The following is an 18,672-nucleotide window of genomic DNA, read 5'->3' on the forward strand; positions in this document are numbered from 1 at the left end:
TGGGGGACATTTGCTTATTGCAAATTACCTTTTGGGCTCAAGAATGCCGGGGCCACTTTTCAACGGGCGATGTCTTACGCATTTCATGACATCAAGCACATTGTGCAACCGTATCTCGATGATTTGCCTGCTCATTCTTTACGACGAGCTGATCACCTTGACCACCTACGAGCAATCTTTATGAGGTGTAGGCATTATCGAATCCGTTTGAATCCCCACAAGTGTGTTTTCTGTATAGAAACAGGTCGATTGCTGGGATTTGTTGTTTCAAAAGCCGGCATTCGCGTCGATCCCTCGAAAGTCGAAGCGATCATCAAATTGCCTCCTCCTTCGAGTTTGCGCCAACTCCAAAGTTTGCAAGGGAAAGCGAACTTTTTACGTCGATTCATCCCAAACTATGCCGAGGTCACTAAAGGTTTTACACGGTTGTTGAAACAGAACGTTCAATTCTTTTGGGACGAGATTGCCCAACAATCTTTTGATGCACTTAAACACGCGTTGACCCATGCACCGTTGTTGCATCCTCCCAACTACAACCAGGACTACTTCTTATACCTCGCAGCTTCATATTCCACTATTGGAATGGTGTTAGTTCAAGAAGATGAATTCGGAGCAGAACATGTGATATATTATCTCAGTCGAACCTTAAATCCCACTGAGTTAAAATATTCGCATGTGGAGAAATTGGCCCTGGCAGCCGTTCAAGCTGTCCAGCGTTTTCGTCACTACATTCTTCTCCGTAAAACTACAGTTATTTCGGATTGCAACCCTATGATTTACATTTTGACAAAACAATTGCTAGGGGGCAAGTACTCTAAATGGATCGTTATCCTGCAAGAGTTCGACTTGGAGTTCGAGAAGTCCAAGTCTAAGAAATCCTTAGTCTTTGCGGAATTGATGTGTGATTTCCCACGTACTGACACAGAAACTGTGGCAGAAAAGTCCATTGCGGACGAATCTTTGTTTCTTATCAGTACTTTAGATCCGTGGTTCGGGGATATAATCATCTATCTCCAAACCCAAACCTTTCGGCCTGAAGCTTCCAAAGAGGAACGGCGAAAAATTAGGTTTCAATCCCAGCAATACAAAATTATTGGAGATACACTTTATCGCCGGGGGGCAGACTTAGTTTTTCGACGTTGTCTAACTCACGAAGAGGCTGAGAGAGTTTTGAATGATTGTCACTCTGGAGCATGTGGCGGTCATATGTCTGGGTATGCCACAGATCAGAAGGTGTTGCGCGCTGGTTACTTCTGGCCATCTATGTTTAAAGATTGTATCATTGCAGTCCGGAAGTGCCACAACTGCCAAGTGTTTGATCGAAAGATGCGCGCACCACCTGCTCCTCTCCACCCTATAATTGTTGTTGGTCCATTCGCCAAATGGGGTATCGACTTTATTACTTGTAACCCTCACTCGGCCGGGGGGCATGCGTATATCATCCTCGCGGTTGATTATTTCACTAAATGGGCCGAGGCGATGCCTACATTCGACGCAAGCGGCAAAACAGCTGCAGTTTTCATATTCAATCATATAATAACTAGGTTTGGTGTCCCACAAGCAATTATTACTGACCATGGAAGCCATTTTTGAAACACCATGATGACTGAACTTACAAGCCAGCTTGGTTTGCGTCATGACAGCTCTACTCCTTATTATCCACAAGCCAACGGTTTGGTTGAGTCTATCAACAAAGTTCTTGTTATCATTATCCGACGAACCATTGGTATTCATCGGTCGAATTGGCACAACATGTTATTTTCGGCGCTATGGGCATACCGAACCTCAGTGAAAACCTCAACAGGGTTCACTCCTTTCCAGCTAGTTTATGGCTTAGAAGCAGTGTTACCCATTGAATGTGAAATCCCATCACTTCAAATGGCTGTCGAATTACTTCCAGCTACTTCCGAAGAGGAGAAACGTTTATTGTACTTAGCTAAATTAGATGAGACTCGACGTGACGCTACATTGGCAATCGAGACTCACGCCAAGCGAATGAAAGCTCAGTATGATAGAAATGTGACCCCTCGAAATTTTTCGGAGGGAGACCTAGTGCTCTTATATGATCAAGCTAACGATAAGCTAGGTGCTGGAAAATTCGTTCCTATGTGGCATGGACCCTATATTGTAAAGCGAAAACTAGCAAAAGGGGCTTATGAGCTAGTAGATTTTGATGGGGACTCTTTGGATAAACCCAGAAATGGACTTTACCTAAAGAGGTATTATGCTTAAATGGTGGGTATGGAGAATTTTTAGTTAGGTTAGGTTTTCTTTCTAGCTAGTTTGATTGTTAGTTAGTCAGTGTGCTTAGCTTAGTGAGTGTGTTTTTCGTCGTTATTCTGGCTTATCTTGGTTTTGCTCTTGATATTGTAGATGTCGACGCCCCTCCAAACATACATTGGATTTGCTGATGGTGCTTGTCGTAATACACGGAATATCTCTTCCGCAGCTTGGGTTATCTATTCACCCTCTGACGAGTTAGTTTCTATGCATGGGGTAAGCCTCGGTCAAACAATGAATAACATTGCAGAATACAGTGCAGTGGTTGAATTATTATCCGAATCTATTTCATTTGGAATTCGACGTTTGATAGTGAGGTTAGATTCTGAACTTGTTGTATTACAGCTTAATAGAGTTTATGCCATTAGAAATCCTGTGTTATTAAGGTTGTTTTTGAGAGTGCGTCTCTTGGAACGTGAATTTGATTACATTGAATATCAGCATATTCCAAGGTCCTTAAATACATTAGCAGATGCAATTGCTTCTCGAGTGTTGGACAGACATTTACGATAATCATGCAAGTAAATTTAAAAAAAAATTCATCATACATGTTAAACAAGATAAGCCGGTAATAGCGATATATATATAGATAGGAGTGTGTCAAAAAATATACATCGTCTTCGATCATAGGTTGAAAAACACCTTATGATCGGCAAAATGATAAGTACAAAAAGACAAAAATGTCACATGTGTCTACAAAGTGACTAGTCAATCACTGGTGGTGCTCCCTGTACGACACCACTGCACGAGCTACTTTGCGCAAAAATCTCCTCAACGGTCCAGGGACCGCGACTACGTAGCGCTGAAGTCTGATAGGAATATCATCCATAGATGTCTCCGGTATATCCGCCGTCAGACGCTGTAGATCATGCTCCAACTCAGTCAGTACCTCCGCAGCCGCCGCGTCCTGTGGGGCCGGTAGCGGTGCAACTGGATGTCGCCTCTCGAAAAGCCGGAGGTTGGCTGGACGCTGTGGACCAACATCTGCATTTTGAAAATTTTACTGTCAGTTTGAGACGATATATATAAAAAACAAAAAATACATAATTTGAAAACTCGTGAAAAATAAAGTACCTCTGTCATCCCATTGTTCTCCCTGTGGAAGAACCATGTCCGGATCACCTCGAAAATCTATTCCGACATACGGAAAATCCTGGATCGCGAACACCTGGTCCTCTAACCAGTGAAAATAACTGTCAGTAAATCGAACAACTGCCGCACCCTCGTCCGGATGCCGGGCCATCACAGCAACCCATCGTACCAGCTTTGGCTCCTGAGGACCCGAAATATCAACAGTGAGATGCTGAGGGATCAGCATTGGTATCCTCTCTAAGGCAAAGCTCACGACTATAGGCCCATATCCAAAGGTCTTTAGTCTGCCGGTCTTTGCCTTGGTCAGTTGGACTTTCAAGTTAGCCAACAGTGCATCACACCAGTTGAAAATGGTGCCTTGGAGACAATCAATTGCCATCCGAAATTGAGACCCAGTAGCAATATGTAAAGTGGCTGAGCCACAAATTCTGGTCACAGTGAAAGCCAAGACCATGAGTTCACGTTGAGAGACATATTTGATCTCTATGCCTTTCTTATGCTCTCGATCAGGTAAGCACCAATCTGCTCGGAGACTATCAAGGGATTGGCCACCCGGCCTAGTCCCAGCCAGATTGAGTTGCTCACCTCTGTTCGGCAAGCCAGTAAGAAAGTAAATGTCAGCAGGCTCTATCTCGAGTTTTTGCCCGCCGATATAAAAGCATTGTTCCTGAACATTCCATCTCTCGACCAGCCACTCCAAGAACCTTACCTGAGCTCTCATACCGGGAATGGACCAGTATTTGTATAAACCACATCCTCTTAGGGCATCGAGGGAGGGTTGATGATTGATTGCAGCTTCATCAACCTCCTCATGCTCTCTTTCTCTCCAATCCAGCATGATAAGTGCCCTACACATGAATAAACAGGCATTAAAATTAGTTTTGAGGATTTTCAATGGTTGGTTTGGGAGTTTGGGGTTTCAAAACCCGCGTTTTGCGGAGGACGCACCCCGCGTTTGGCACACAGTGCGCCGGGACGCAGGTGGCCTGAAGGCAACCTGCATCCCCCGACCTTTTCCCTGTGTAGGAAAAAGTCGGGGGACGCAGGCCAGCCTTTAGGAAAGCTGCGTCCCCCGCAGGGCGGTTTCCAAAACCCAAAACCCCCTAAAAATCAAAAATGAAACTTAAAACAAAATTCTAAACGGATGAAATTGACAAGGAGGATGTTGTGAAATACCTGGAAGAGACGGCGTTCGATTCTAACGGTCAGATTTTCCGCAGTGACCACGGGAAGTTTCTTGTCAAAAGCTCCTTTTTCAACCTCAACAGTCAAACGGTAAAAATGACATGGTAAAAAGTCTTTTTATAGGTTTTTTGGATGAATTTGTTCATTTTTCACCATGGAAAGATGTTTTTCGATGAATTTTTGCCTATCTTAAACAGGTATGAGTAATGTGTCGCTTTTGTGCAGGACAAAGGGACTTAGAGGGAAAATTGTAATTTTTCACAAACAAAATATCAGAGTCATCTTTTAAGCCCTTTTCTGACTCCTAAAACATGAAAAGATTGCCGAGCGTTTCTTTTACACTCGTTAAAACGGAATTAAAAGACGGTCCCCTTATAGCTCTTTTCTGACCGTAAAATCAGGAAAAGATTGCCGTGTTTTTGTCGTTTCAAACTCGATACGGAAATAAAACGACGTGTCCTTGATCGCTTTTTACTTTTCAGGTCAATGAAACTAACTATGAAAGTACTCCTTGGTCGCAAGATCAAGCGGTTCCCCCAGGTATTATTTTATACTTTTTCGGGCTTGAGGGACACAAATTTACGAAAAAGTTCAACTTGGAGTTTCCTTAAGTTTTTCAGACTCTCTAAAATTGAAAAACGCCGAGTTTCTCCTATACTGGGCTCGTTAAACATTTCACAGTAAAGGACCTGTTCAATTACAAACAGGAACGAACCACTCCTTCCTAGGGTTCGAATCAAAACTGGGTTGGACTCGTCCGAAGGATGAGCTTATAATCAAGCATATGTTATCCTCCTCAAGCTTGTTAAAAATAAAGAGGTACTTGCCAGAAATGGTGGGGGAAAAGAGAGAAGAATGAGCCTATTTGTTACCTTTTGTCTCAAAAGAAACTTTATTACCACTCTTGGACACGACACTTTTCATTCACCTGGGTTGGGAAATCTTTTACCTCACAGTCAATCAAACCACTTTTGAAAGTCTTCAACCGGGTTCCGGGGATTAACTTTGAGTTATTTAGCACCAAACCATCTGTCGTGTCGTTATGTGTTCAAGAGGTCTGCAAACAAAACTTTCATCTGCAAAATACTTGTCATCCATTTGACCATCCCTGAGTCAGTCCTTACAGCAATATTTCTTCAACTTGAACAATGATTTCGTGTTGTGGGCTTGCCTGCAACGAGTCTCTTTCTATCGACATCAGCACATTATCTAGAGAGATGACTTAGAAATCGTCAGTACCTTGAGGTCTGCATGCATCAACGGCAGGTTTCTCGCCTTTGACGTCAGTTTACATCATTGACTTTCGATCGAAGGATTCCGTGAAATGTTCGACACCAACTCATTCATTCACATCTCATGGATTGTACTGGGTACTTTGAGAACCATTGACATTACTGGTGGTTTCTCTCACGCTTGTTAACAGTTCACATCATCGACTGGTAATCAAGTGGTTTCTACCATGTTCGACATCGACTCATTTATTCGCATGGCTAGAATCGTACCAATTCGAGAAGTAAGAATGAAGACCCTGGATCAAATCTTTACCGTCCAGGCTGCGAGGAGTTTTGTATTCATTATCTAAGTAGACTAATCATAAACAGATGGCTGCGCCCATAGTGTGTCTACAAAAGTCTATGATTATGATGTTCTACAAGATCATTTTTGTATCAGAGTAGTTAGTCTGTTAGTTAAAAAATTTTATCTGAGTATGGGAATGCCTACCTCAGTGATGATATAATCTTATCCATGTATTTTGTGTTGAAAATTGCAGGTTCCAACCAGGTTCTCCATAAGATAATCCTCGAAATGATAAAGCGCTTCACCCTTCCTAGATAATACAAAACCCTAATCTATTCCAGGCTTCGCACTTTAGGGGGCAATCTGTTACACTAAAAAATGTCACCATGGCTATTTACAGTCGGTATGGCTCAATCAACAATCATACTACCCTTTTGAGCAAGTCTTATGCCTCTACTATTCATATCAAACTCCAAGAAAGAGAGAAAGTCTTTATAAAACATGTTTATCTCTGGGTACGCAGGTTCTCTCAAGCCTTGCCTGCGGGTACGCACCTTTTGTTCATAAGGTCTGCGTCCAAGGACGCTCTGTATCTAAAGGGGCAGGTGCGTCCCTCTGAAAAGGTTAAAATGCGCAAGTTTTATCTTCAAAAACTTACTTGTGGTCATTTCTAGAGCATTCTAGAAGATTCTTGGATGAGTATTGAGCGCCTCCAGATGGTTCATGCACTCCTATCAAAGAGGAACTTATCCCATCAATAAGGGAGTGATCCCATCCAAAGAGGGGACTATCCCATTGATGGTGGACCTGATTAACTTCCTCTTGAGCACTATAAAAAGAGGCATTGAGCCAGAAGGAACAAGGTTGAAAGCTATAGATTTCTAAGGGTAAATGCTGCAGGAATTAGGACTCCCATTTAGAAGCTTGTGAGGAAAGATTGTCATCTTTACTTGTTCTATTTGGAAGTGGGTGAGCTTTGTCAAAGTAGAGGAAGACTCTTGTGGACCCTGGAAGGAGCTTGCACAACACCAAGGCTCAGGTTGTAATGGTTCCTTTTGATTACCTTTAATGCAAATTGGTCCATTCTTCTCAATAGCTTGTTGTTAATGGGTTATTTCATGTACTCCTTGGTCTATATGTTGAATATGCTTTGTTTTATGTTATAATCAGGTGCTATTTAATTGTTTGACTGTTGGTGATTGCAGGTTTTGGAGAACGGGAGGAGCTCATCCGGATCAACAAAGCTTGGACTTCTACAACAGCGTTTGGACAGAGGTAAGAACGAAACACTTGATTTCTCATATCATAATGTATGTTTAGAGAAGGATAGCTCCAGTTTGTTTTGTTTGTCATTAGAATGTCTTAGACTTCTAGGAAGGTCAGCTGTGTCCGCACCCTTGACTGATTCCGTGTGACAGTCCTCTGTCAACTACATTGAACTTCTTATAAGGTGATACATTCTCCTTATCACCTACATCTTGAGTTCTTCCTCGCTTCTTAGCCCACTTTCCTTTAGTAATATCATTACCTTTCCAATCCCTCTTAGACTCAAACTTGCGCTTAGACTGCTCATAACAATGCTTCAACTTCCTAATGACTTCTTCCAATGCCTGAGGCTCATCATACTCAATCTGATCCTTGAATGCTAAAGGAAATCCACTAATGAACCTTTGAACCTTTTTCTTCACATCCTTAAGATATGGAGCATACCTGAACAACTTTGGAAACTTAGTCGTGTTCTATTTATCTGTCATAGACCCCATCTTCAACTCATAGATCTCCTTAGAATTTCCATCATAATATATCTTTGAAAAGTACTTCTTCTTGAAGGGTCTTTTAAATTCATGCCAATTCAACTCCTCCATCCTAATGCCTCTCACACACTTCACATCTCCCCACTAGATATTAGCTCTTCCCTTGAGACTAAAGACCGCTATATTGGCTTTCATATTCTCTAAATAATCATGCAACTTGAAGAACTTCTTCATCCCAAGCATCCATTCTTTTTTCATCTTATGGTTTCTTCACATCCCCATCGAAGGTAGGAGGCCTGGGTTTCTTGAACTCCTATGGCATGTACTGCTTTTAACTCCTCCTATAAGGACTTTGGTAGTATTCATGATGATGATTATGAGATCTCTTTGAACCAAAACTAGAATGGACCCATAAGCACTACCTCTCCTATCAGGTGTATCCAACCACTTGCCACCTCTGAAAGTATCATCCCTATCCGACCTATATCATGATTGAAACCTTCTACCATATGCCCCATTATTCCTTTCCTCCTATCCATGGATGATTATTTTTTGTCCCTATCTGTGCAAATATGATAAGCTCTAAAGGATCACTGCATTAACCTCTGAATGATTTTCCTAAGCTCTAGCAAGCCTTTCCTATGACTTAAATAATATGTTATTATTTTCCTTGCAACTTCTAATCTTTATCTTTAGACTTCTCAATGTGTCTTCTAAATCAGGAGAATACTCTTCTCCTTGTTGCTCAGTTGATCAGTAAGGAGATTCATGTGAGTTGTAATCCATCATTTTGCTCGTCATCTCTAATATTCTTCTTCCTACAAACATGTCATGTTAGATAAACCAAATATAGACATAATCAAATCATACCTTAGTGAAGTTTAGGAGAGGCTATCTCATCTGCACAAATTAGTTCATATTATCACAATATATACATATACATAATGACATCAACATATAAACCTATCGACATCATGCATGATAACTCAAATTGTAACACCAACTATATACATGATAGCCATGGTTATTTCAATGCATGCATAAGACTAACATGCATGCATAACAATCACATCTAGCCCATCCAGTCCAAGTGTTTGAACCTAGAAGCTCTGATACCAATTTGTAACCACCCCTCCCACATTTACCCACTTTTACCAGCTATCTAGGGTAAACATGATACGAGTGTCATTATGACATGACCCAACCTCCAAGTTCTAGTTATGGAAGTGGAACCGACACACTGACAAATTACATACATCCCTTAGGAACATTAGATCACCCAGAAGTCAGTCCACAACCTCTGATGACCAAATCATGAGCTGGAACTGATTTTTCACAAGATTAACCCCCAACCACACGCATAACACAACGTGCATGCAATTATGAGCCTCCAACCGCACTCTCAAGCCTACTTCCATGCGGTTATGACCCAAAATATCCATTTTTGAGCATGAAATTTCGAGATCTAGGCCGCTTTTTCAGGCTAGCCTCCAGACCACATCCCAGAATTTTCTATAACTTTTTAGAATCTAATCAAAGGTGATAACAAAGCCAACCAAACAAAACTCAAGAAAGAACTTGAACCAAAGATGCTTAATCCATAACAAACATTTCATCAAACATAAGGAAAACATGTAAGCTACAAGTCATGAATGCATATCTAATCATAAATTGATAGTATCTATCTGAGAAACACAAAGAAGGCTCTAAACCCTCTCTAGTTAGCTACAATAACACTTGTTAGGCCACGAATTCATCAACCATTCAACAACTTAACAAAACATGTCAATAGCCATAGATACAATACATCACATCACCAACATATAAACAAAATGGAAACCATGGCCATAAAATCACCAACGTAATCTCTACAAATGCTCATAGATCACACTAAGAAAATATCTCAAATCAACATATGAAAATGCCAACCAAGTTAGGGACTTCCACGTACCACCCAACCATAGATTGGGTTGAACCAAATCTCTCTTTCAGCCAATCACCCCCATGCCATATTGAAAGCATGAATGTGGGATCTCATGGGTTAAACCAAAACAAAACTAACCAAGGATTTTAGAGGCAAAACCACCTCAACCCTAAACCACATTGATTCCACCTCTACTGTCTGAAAATCACTAACATCAACCAAATCAATCTCTACCCAAGTTTTCCAAGGCTCTAGGAACTATTAACTCAACCCACAACCTTCTAGGGCTCCAGAGTGTTTGTTCCAACTACAGCTCTAGGAACTAGTAACTCAACCCACCAAGGGCTCCAAAGCATTTGTCCCAAACTTCGGCTCCAGGAACTAGTATCTCAACCCAAATTTTTTTAGGGCTTCCAGATCATTTGTTCTAACCCATAGCCATAGGTAACCTGAGAGCCAATTAGAAAACAAGTGGGAAAACCTACAACACCATGGTTATCCATGAAATGGAAAGGCAAGGTTGAAACCATTGTCAATCCAGGAAAATCCCCATGACAATGACAACACATAACCACGGAATCACATGCATATACCATGCATCCATAAATCAGAAAGGAAATCGCATATGCAACCTGTTACCTGCAAAGTATCCTTGTTGTAGTTGTTGATCCAACTGTTCCCTTGTGCTCCCTTTCTTTCCTTTGTTTTCTTTCTCCAATCCAAGTGAATGTTAGAATTCTCCAAGAATTCTCTAAGTGTGCAAGAGTATGAGAGAATGAAAATGAGAGAGTCAAAAACTAAACTAACAAAAGTTGTGAATTTATTCTCTGAAGCCTTTTTATCATTGAGGTCTCCTTTTTTCTTCATTTTTCCTCTAATTTCCCTTGCATGCAAATTTGTGTCTCTTCACCTTCCTTTTCTCCTATTTTCCTTTATTTTCATAATTAAAATGCCAATTATTGCCTCTTTTCCTTTTCCAATGCCTTTGCCAATTTCCATAGCCATTAATTAATCACAAGTAATTCCCACTAAATTGTTTTTCCCAACATTCAGCTTGGAATACGTGTCCCATGACCTTGGTCTTATTTTATTTACATGGAAAATCAACCAAGGGATGTTACAATATCATCTTTAATGTAATAATAGAATAAAGTGTAAATTCCATAGGAATTTCTTTTGTGTTGGGACTCTTCCCTTTCTACATAGAGAAGAGAGTGGCTTTGATTCCTTGCTCATAAACCTCCACGAGAGAAACTGATTCATCTTGCTAATGATGATCACAAGGAATTTATTGACCCCCTCTAGAACGTCCCGAATTGGACATCTGCATGGTTCCTTAGAAAGAGTTTCAAAATGGGACACACCCACCCAAGCCATTTTGTCAAAGGATTTAGCCCTTATTTCTTCTAGTAGGAGGGTCTCCCAAATCATTTTTTTGTTTTTGTGGAAGCAGGAAAAGTGGTGAAAAAACTTAGTATTAGCATCCCCTTCTCTTATTCAAGTAGCTTTAGTTTTTAGGAACCATTCTAATATTTTTGTTTCTAGAAGGGTGTGCCGTACTAACTCAAGTGAGAAAAGAGTGGCGATATGCTCTGGGGATATAGAATTGTCTAGAGATTCCATTAGGGATTTGATTTCATATTCAATAGCTCGAAGGAAACCTTGTTGAGATTCCATAAATTTTAAATCCCAAGGCTTAGCCACTGTTTTTATCCTTGTTATATTTTCTATAAACAATTCCATATTAGGGGATGATGTTGATTCCATAATGTGCATTCAAATTGTTTTGAACTAGAGAGACAAAGTTTTCTTCTAGAAACCATATGTTATTATAGTGAAAAGGGATAGGAGGACACCAAGACTCTTGAACAAAGAAAATGATGATGGATTGGTGATCATAGACACTAAAGGAGGGGACCCAAGATTATAGGATATGTTTGTGTGTGAGTAGATAATTTGAAATCAAATATCTATCTAATATTTTTTATGAAGGCCTCACTGGTGCGAAAGTTCCTCCAAGTGAGAGAAATTTTTAATGGAGCAAGGTTCACAAGCTTATGATGCTTGAAAAAGTTCGTGAAGAATTCTCCCTATGGGTCAGCTCTGACAATTTGTCTCCAAATTTATTGAGAAGAAATAGTTATATTTCAATCCCCTTTGATGATGAGGGGTCCCAAGAAAGCTCCAGAGGAGGCAAGTGCTTCCCAATATGGAATACAATCTACATATCGCCCATATATATTGAGGAAGCTTATGTCCATGTTGTGTTCATGGATGAATAACCTGAATGCAATGGACGAATTATAAAATTTGGTCTCGATGTCCAAATATTCTAGATTCCAGTTAATAAGCAAGCCCCCGGAATGCCCCTAAATATATATGGAACTAAAGGACCAAACTTTCATCCATGGCTTTATCAGTGAGCTTTCTTGAGAGCCTGAGGACGTGGTTTCATATAGGAAGATATTGTATGTAGTATGTTTCCTAAAGAGATGCTTGAGTGTTAGGGGTTTGCGGGCACCCCCAAACTCTCATCTATAAAATATAATAGAATAATTTAGAAACAATGGGTGGGGTTACTCTTTACCTAAGGACCCTTGTGATAGGATTTTAATGACCTTTATTGATGTTGATGATTGCTTGTTTATGTGCCTTTTGTAGATGAGACTTACATCCTACAGGACTAGATAATATTGGGTCAGAGGCTAGGCATCAGAAGGAAGGAGTATCAACCTACAAGACCTAAAACAATAATAAGAACATCTTGAGTCTTAGTGGCCTAAAGAGGGGAGAGGGGAAGGAGGAGGCGACAAGGGAGGGGGTGGGAAAGGCAATGAAGGGGGACGGGGAACCAAGGGGTAGTAAGGAGGACAAATAGTCTTTTGGGGAGGATTTGGCATGGAGAAAAAGTGGGAGAAGTGATACGTGCCTCTGGGAGGAAATAGGCTTGAGTTATGCGAGGAGTGAGTGTTGGGATGGGGGGAAAAGGGGAGGGGAAGGTGAAGCCACCATAAAAAACAACGTCATGATATAATGGGGTAGGGATGGAATTTGACTGACACATAGGACCCGCAGAGGCTAGTGGAGGAGAAGTGTTTGCTTCTATTGTGTGCATGTTAGTAACCTCTACTGTGTGCATAATAGTATTTTATCCACCACTATTGCTTCAAGAATTTTATGCCATTTATTTTTATGAAGGCTAGATGGAGGGCCAAATTTTTTGCAGTGTGCCTTCAAGTGCCCTATTTCATGATATGCATGACAATGTAATGGAAAGTTCCAGTAGATTATTTTTTTCCTATATATAAAATTCCCAAAGTGTATATCAATTTCACCTAGGAGGCCTTCCCTAATGTCGAGCTCAACTTGAGGAAATAGCCAACAACAGTCTAATTTCGTCTCCCATGCTAGTTCAAGCCTTATGAGGTGAACAATTTTGTTACTAATTTCGTCTCCCAGTGTCGAGCTTGGAATAATGACCTAAATCTTTTGGATTGGGAAGGTTTGAGAGGCAAATCAAATTCTATGGTTTGACGATTTAGGGTATGTAGAAAGGCCCCTAAAACCATAAACCAGGGTACTCCTCTAATACGAAGTGAAATGTGATCCAACCATGAACCAACAAATAGATTGACAAAAATGGTAAAATCTATATTTTCCAAGTGGAATCAACTCATGTAAGGACTCTTCTTGCAAAATTTACCCATAATAGTTTTTCCATGGCAATGAAGGAGGCTTTCCAAATTAATATTGCACTCAAACAACATGGTGAAGGAGCCTTTTTGGGCCTTGATGCATTTGGATCAAGAGAAAGAAAGCACAGACAATGGGGGGAGGGAGAAAAGGGAACAACTAATGGGATAGGGAGGGAGGCGAGCAAGGGAGTAAACCCATGGTTTGGTCCTAAAGGAAGAAAAGAAGAATACAATGGGGAATGAGTAAATGCACTCAGAGAAGGGTTAATGCTAGAGGATGAGGGCTCAACTGCCATGTTATTTCCAACTAGCTTTGTGATGTGTGACAGAGGGAAAAAAATTTGTCGATGAGGGAGAGCAAGTGATCACAGTGGATAGATATTCTAATTGCACATTAAATACTAGTGAGTGAGACAGTATGGATGAGTTATCAACCAACTCATTGTCCATCCTAATGTGAATGGGCCCTGGCATAAACGAAGCAAGGCGTAAGTGTGGAAAAGTATAGCTGTAACATACACCTCCCCACTTTACCACTTTTACACCCTCTAGCTAAATGTGAAGTGGAGTGCTACTATGACATGACCCAACCTCCAAGTTCAAGTTATGGAAGTGGTGTCGGCAAACTGACAACTTTACTGACACCCCTTAGAGACCACAAACCACTCAAAAGGTTACAAACTACTACAAGTGGTCAATCCCTGAGCTGGAAACCATTTTCACTGACCTAACGCCCAAACCACATGCATAAAAAAGCAAGAGTATGGTTATCGTCCTTAGACTAAATGCATAGGCCTACTTCCATGTAGTTATGGCCTAATCCCTTCAGTTATAAACATGCAGTTCCGGGATCTATGCCACCTTTTTAGGCTAGCCTCTAGACCACTGCCCAAAATTACTTGTAACTTTCCAAAATCCTAATTTACATGACAATAAAGCCAAACATTCAAACTTGAAACAAGAACTTGACCTAGATTTCCTAGAACACACTAGAAATTTCTTTAAACATATGGTAAACATGTAATTTATAGGCCATGAATGCATATCTTGAGTATAAATATCTAAACTTCATCTGAAAATAACCAAGGTCTATTTTCCTCTCAAGTAGTTGCAACAACACTAGTTATCCCATGCATTCATAAACCATTCGATAAATTATCAAAGCATAACAAGAGCCGTAACTAGAGCACATCATAAAACCATGCTTATAACCAGAATATTAACCATGAAAAAAAAACTATCAAATCAACATAATAACAATTACAAGTGCTTATAAATCACAATAGGAAAACAACTCTTATTAACTTATGCAAAAGCCAACCAAGTCGAGACTTCCATCACACTTCCAGGTACCACCCGACCAATCACCCTTGTTCCATATTCCAAGCATGAATGTAGGATCTCATGAGATAAACCAAGACATAAACAACTAAGGGAATACAGATATTAAACCACCTCCACCCTCAAACTACCTTGATCTCACCTAAACTAATCTTGAGATCATAAAACCAAACCGAGCTTGGATGCCTCATAATTGCTTCACCATACCTTAAGGAATTTTCCTATCTCTGCCCACCTGTTGAGGGCTTCCCAGAGAAAACAATATCCACCCCCAACCCTTGGGAATTTTCCTGAGACCACCTCACCTGGTTCTAAAACCTTTCATAAATCCATAGCTCAACCAAGAAATGAATCCCATCACACCGTGTCTATCCAGGAAATGGAAAGGCAAGCCTGAAACCACTCTCAAACGAGGCAAAACCCATGCCAATGATAGAAAATGAACCAACTAACCAAATGCATGTACCATGCATTCATATATCAACTCAGAAATCACACATGCAACCTGTTACCTGCAAAATCTTCCTACTAAAGTTGTTGATCCAACCTTGTCATTGCTTTCCTTTGCTTTCCTTGCTTTTCCTTACTTTTCCTTTGCTTTAATTTTCCTTCCTTTTCTTTCTTGCTTGCTTTCTCCTATTGGAGCTCTCTCTCTCTTTGAAACTAATTCCAAAGGAAAAATTGACAAAATTTATGAACTATTTCTTTTATGCCTTTTTATTATTGATGTCTCTATTTTTTCATTTCCCTTTATTTTTCCTCTAATTTCCCTAGCATGCAAATATGTGTCTCTTCGCTTTCCTTTTCTCCCATTTTCCTTTATTTTTCATAATCTAATGCCAGTTATTACCTCTTTGCCTTTGCGAATTTCCATAGCCATAAATAAACCAAAAGTGATGCCCACTATAGTGATTTCCCAACATTCAGCTTTGAATATGTGTCTCCTGACCTTGGTTTTATTTTATCTTTATTGTCCTTTCCTACATGAACTTTAACCTGAGGCTGTTACAAACCCCTCCCCCTTTGGGAAAAATCCTCCTCGGTGTTCTATGACACCTATGACCAGAAAATTGTTGAAAACAAAACAAACTGCCTATGGAGATTTATAACATAGCTCGACACAGTATTTACAATGACATCCCATTGGAAAAAAAAAACAAACATACCTCTTATTGGAGCTTTGTTGAGCTAATTTATGTTCCAAAATTAGCACAAGTATTTACTTATCAATCCGGGTTTGTAAAACTTGGAGGCAAATCACTATTTGTGAAGATCTAATATAATCAATTCTTGAAAGATAAATGATTAAAACTAAGAGGAAATATATCTTAAAACTCTTGATTCAATCAGCTTAAAAGAGGAAACATTGAAAGAGTTCTTGACTCAAGAAATCTACTTCCACCTCAAGTATTACTTCATGAATTAGAGATTATAACCAAAAACTCAAGATGCATAAGTCATACATGAAAAAGGCTCTTAACTTAAGAGACACTCAAAGCTTTCCATAGTAACTCATTCATCTCAAGATATAAATCTAAATGAAAACAAACCACTTGCATGTAAATGAAAGAGACTAATTCTAATTCACCATTTCATAGAGAGAATGCCCAACTTGAACATTTGTTTCCCAACTCAATTAGATGATGAATAAACCATTAACAAATGAAATCAATCACTATTCATAACCATGATACAATCTGAAATAAGACTTTGAAAAACTAAAGCTATCATCAACCAGATTTGCAATGAAATAAAACTAGTCTAACTTGGAAGTGTACTTAGCTTGGAGTGGGGGCCCTCCACCCTTGCCTTGCACACTTATGATGAAGATATCAGAAGCTTTAGATCAGCAAAACATCCATATATTGATCAGCAAAATGAAAGTAACATAAGTCTCCAACTCAAGTCTTCACACCAAAAATATTACAGCATAATAGTATCATATGTCAAGTGTGTTGAGCCATCAAAGTGTGGCTCTTAAATAAGGAGTTCATGAAACCAACTGATCTAAAATCACTCTAACAATCATATCTACTTTAGTCCACCTATCCAAGTCGAATCCACCTTCCTCATCCCAAGAAATATGACTAATATCTTGGAATCCCAAAACAGCCCTATTTAGATGGGATTTCTGGATGACTAGTCATGATTGACTAGCTCCAAAAAGGCATAAGAAAACTCGTTCTGTTGGAACCAAGCATAGGTGGCTTGGTCCTAGTTCCCAAGCTTCCTATTCATGCATCCCATTCGTGCTGAAGTGGCCTGCATCCATATCCAACATGAAGTGATTACGGGAATTTCTGAAATTGCCAAAATTGCACTTAAAATCAAACTTTAATAAAAACTTTAGAAATTGATAAATTAAAGCTAAATACCTGATTAGACATCAAATATTCATTAAAATGAGATGGATGAAGTGAAAATGAGGGATAAATGGATAACTAGATAAGTTTATCAAAGCAAAATGAGATCAAAACTGAAGCCCAACATCTCTCCCATGCTTATGATCAAGCATGTCCCCATGCTTGCTTGCTCCTCTTGGACCTTCTGCCCTCTGAAGTAGATGTTGTACCTGTATCTGCACCTCTGTTCACACAATCAAAATCTGTTCCCTGCTCAACCTTTAACATTGCTGTTTTTACCTTCTGTTTTTCATACTTGGCTTTCCACATGTTTTTGTCCTTCAACCAATTAAATGTCTGTTTGGAAAGTAGCTCATTCCTTCTTTTTAACCTGCTTATCTCTTCCTGCAATTTTTCATTGGTTTTTTACCAGCTGAGCATTATCCTTTTTGTGTGCTTTATTTTCTGTTTTCAATTGTTTTTCCACAATTTTACTTATCTCTAGCTGCTCAGTCAAGTCTTTGATTTTAGCCAAGTCAATTTCTTTCTCCATATCTTGTGTGGTTTTTATTGCATTGAAAGGTTGGTTCTACCCGATTTGTCATTATGTCTGTGAACCAATCAATGTAATCTTCTGTGGTTACTAACTTCATTTTGAACAAAAATTATGATTATTGTTTTCAAATGAAAGCTTAGTAGCGATGGGGCTTACCTTCCTTCTCTGACCACTTTACCCTGTTTTGATGCTGACCTCCTTAACCTCTGCTGTCTTTCCTCTGCCCAAACTCTGTTTTAGATTCCCTGTGTAAGGCAAACAATCAGCTGAATATGCTTTACTAACACATTATCCTCTGTTTTGTTTTTGAAGAAAATATATATATCTTAAGTAATAATCATGTTTCCTTGAATCAATTAACATGTATTACAAAAAATTTTGCTCTCTGCCTCTCAAAAAATCTTCAAAAACATATGGACAAATGACTGTATATAATATACAAATATCTCTCGGCCTCTCATGAAAATTTGATTATATCACAGCAAAGTGTTCTAGCCTCTCACTGATTCCTCAAAAAATAATGACTGTATGCAAGCAAATAGCTCTCGGCCTCACCAAATTCTCAAAATGATGACTGTATAAAAACAAACAAATAGCTCTCGGCCTTGTAAATTCTTCAAAAACGATGACTGTATACACAATATACTCTCGGCCTCAAACGAATTCTCAAAATAATGATGACTATATAAACAACTAATTGTTCTCGGCCTTGTGAATTTCCATCGTTTTTGTCAAACAAGATCACTGTGTAAACAAAAATGCTTGCGGCCTCAAATAAATTTTCATCGTTTTTTTTCATATACTTTGACTGTGTAAATAAAATGCTTGCGGCCTCAACAAATTCTCATTGTTTTTCAAACAAATTTACTGTGTAAATGCAAGGTTATAACCTAGAGGTCTCATCACAATCGCTCACCTCTTTTCCTCACTGTTTATACCACACAAATTCTCAAACAAATAAAACACAGAGTCCATAAATCCTCGG

Source organism: Pinus tabuliformis, chromosome 8, assembly GCF_031772625.1.
Source record: "Pinus tabuliformis cultivar Carrire ecotype Pingquan chromosome 8, CPIR1, whole genome shotgun sequence".
Lineage (NCBI taxonomy): Eukaryota > Viridiplantae > Streptophyta > Pinopsida > Pinales > Pinaceae > Pinus > Pinus tabuliformis.